This window comes from Anneissia japonica, unplaced genomic scaffold (genome assembly GCF_011630105.1).
Source record: "Anneissia japonica isolate Jap-2015-1 unplaced genomic scaffold, ASM1163010v1 scaffold439_len473750_cov173, whole genome shotgun sequence".
Lineage (NCBI taxonomy): Eukaryota > Metazoa > Echinodermata > Crinoidea > Comatulida > Comatulidae > Anneissia > Anneissia japonica.
In genome coordinates, this window is record NW_022691745.1 from 329,091 (window position 1) to 331,771 (window position 2,681).

The following is a 2,681-nucleotide window of genomic DNA, read 5'->3' on the forward strand; positions in this document are numbered from 1 at the left end:
TTAGTGAGGACACGGCCTAATATAAATGCAATGTACCACTCTTTTTATGGCATGCTAGACTATGGGGCAATTAACTTACAGCTTGGCTAGGCCAACAAAAGGCCCAGGACCTGTAATTTTGTTCCGCTACAAGGCATTCATAAGGCACTTTGCCTCAATAGTGTCATTACCTTGACCCAGAATATACAATGTTACTGTTATTACTATTATAATTTTCAGTAACGCATGAGTTAAAATTTATAGAGGGAAGTTATTTCTTATTTTTTTCATTAACAAAAGAATGAACTTGAACAGCAGGAGCTCAGATGTTTAGACCTGTTTCTTTAACTTGAAATATAACGGCATCCATCGACATCTACAGGGTTAGTATTGGTGCTTAGTGAGACCAGCCTACCATAAAGCGTTAGTAAGTTGGTTTTTTTTTAATCAAACCCATCTCCTAACAATATCTAGAACAACTCACTTTAGAGCAAATTTAAGAGTAAAACGAGTCTAACATTTGCGTATTTAGCCTGGTTTAAAACATGGATATAGGCCTAGATAGATATTCACGCAAATATACAGGCAAATCATTCCAATTTCAGTGCAGCAACTGCAAATGCTATATCACCATGGTCTATAGTTGACTAGAGGCGTAGAACTTAGGAATCGTTGGCATGTGATTGACATTGGCGTAACTGGCACAGGTTTGGCTGGTTCATAGAACCAGGACCCCCGATCTCCAGGAGCCCCCCGATATTTATTGATAGTATTGATCTTTATATAATACTGCGCAATATAATTTAAAATAGTTATTAATTAAACATAATCTATTATACATACCTAGGCCCTTATGCCTAGATATCATCATGATGGATGGAATCCACTGTGAAACAGATCGTCTTCAATGCATGCATGGAAACCTGACCAAAAAACGAATATCGTTTGTGTCAAACTGTCCTTAGCTTTCTCTATTGTTAAGACTTTACCGCGGATTTGTGCAGGGGCTTTTGATCCTGCACCCTGACCGGGGCCCTTTGAGGCCCATTAAATGACTGGGTTAAGTTGTTAACTTTTCCATGTCTGGGAGAATCATTTCCATATAGCTAGAGCTGCTCTAAAAAAAAAAAAACAAACAAACAAACAAACAAATAACAAAAAACAAAAACAAAGACAAAAACCCCACACCTCAGCCACAATCATGGTGGGGCTGAGGTGCGTGTGCAATCCCAAGCCAGCAACTTGGCAGCTATGACTATAGTGTCTCTCACTCTTTGTCAACATCGTTACGATCGCCATCATTTATCCTCGTTGTCATCATCTCATCCTCATCATCCTATTATTTCCTATTTTTACTGGTTATCTAAATGAAAAACATTCTCCCGGGTAAGACCTCTTGACCACTGTAAAATCAACCTCATTCAAACAATAATACCTTCCTTCCCCGCCCAATTTATCACAAAAAAAAAACCAAAAAACTTTCTCTATTATTATAACCTGTAGCTATAACTTTGTCACCTTGTAGTCTGTCGTCTGTCTGCCTTCAACAAACCAAGAATTAGTAAATATAATTAAAACTGCTAATAAGGTCAGGGACGTATCCAGGGGGAGCCGTGGGAGCCGCGGCTCCCCCCTTTGTACACAGTGTTACAATTTTAAAGCTTATTCTTGAGCCAATACAAATTCTTTCCTGGGATCACTCAAAATGAATACTTCTAAACATGTAAATATGCATCAGTACACGTTATACATAGGCCTAATAGAACACATAGGCCTAAGCGTGATTTAAAAAAATCTTAAATCCATAAATCTCAGGCGATACTCTGGTATAATTTCGTTTTTATCCTTTTGCAAGTTTCTTTAAATGTTTGTTTAATAATACTACTACTAATAGTAATAATAATAATAACAATGATGATGATGACGATAGTAATACTTGATATTAATATTAATAACAATAAAAAGTGAAGAAACTTGTGCTAAATGCAAAAAAGTTGTGATACGTTGATCATAATATAGTATATATAGTTAAAGCTTAGTAAGCTATAATTAGGCCTAAGTTGTCCTGGATATTAAGTATATCCCTGATAAAAGATCATGAGAAATTTGTTGGCGTTTCATTTTGACTATAATGGTAATGTGATGATGATGAACTTTACTATATAAAAGTGTCATTTCAAGCCATCTCGAGAGGTACTATTTCCTCAAATTTTCTCACCTCAGCCCCAGCCATAGTGGGGCTGAGGTGGTTGTGAAATCACGTTTTTGAAGTAGGCCTATATAAAGTACATACTCAAAGACAATGTTTTTAAGCTTTGTTTTCTATGGGATACACACATACATTAATAAGATCTGTATGGTTGTCAAAAATCGCTGATAAAAAATCATGAGAATTTTTTTTTTGGCGCTTCATTTTGACTAATGGTGATGCGATGATGATGAATTTTACTAAAAGTGTCATTTCTGGCCATTTAGAGGTACTATTTCCTCAAATTTTCTCACCTCAGCTCCAACCATTGTGGGGCTGAAGTGGGTGTCGACTCACAAAATGCCCTCCCCCTCCACCTTTCAAAACAGATCTGTGCCCTTCCCTGGGTATGACATTAAACTCCATCGAGTCGGCTCCTTTTGTATGTCTTAGTGACTGCTGTTTGTTTTTTGGATGTGATCTGGTTTTTCATGTACATTTTTCGTGATTATGA

General features: G+C 36.8%; 1 protein-coding gene across 3 annotated transcripts in view; it reads left to right on the forward strand.

Annotated features, from left to right (window-relative positions):
• The first annotated feature begins 281 nt into the window (after positions 1–281).
• Positions 282–2,681, forward strand: part of LOC117100088 — a 17,191-nt gene continuing 14,791 nt past the window's right edge. For 2 of the 3 annotated variants that reach the window (XM_033239636.1, XM_033239638.1), the window contains exon 1: positions 282–406. The gene's annotated coding sequence lies outside the window, so the exon portion shown is untranslated. The remainder of the gene's footprint in view (positions 407–2,681) is intronic. The other variant, XM_033239637.1, reaches the window with a different exon arrangement.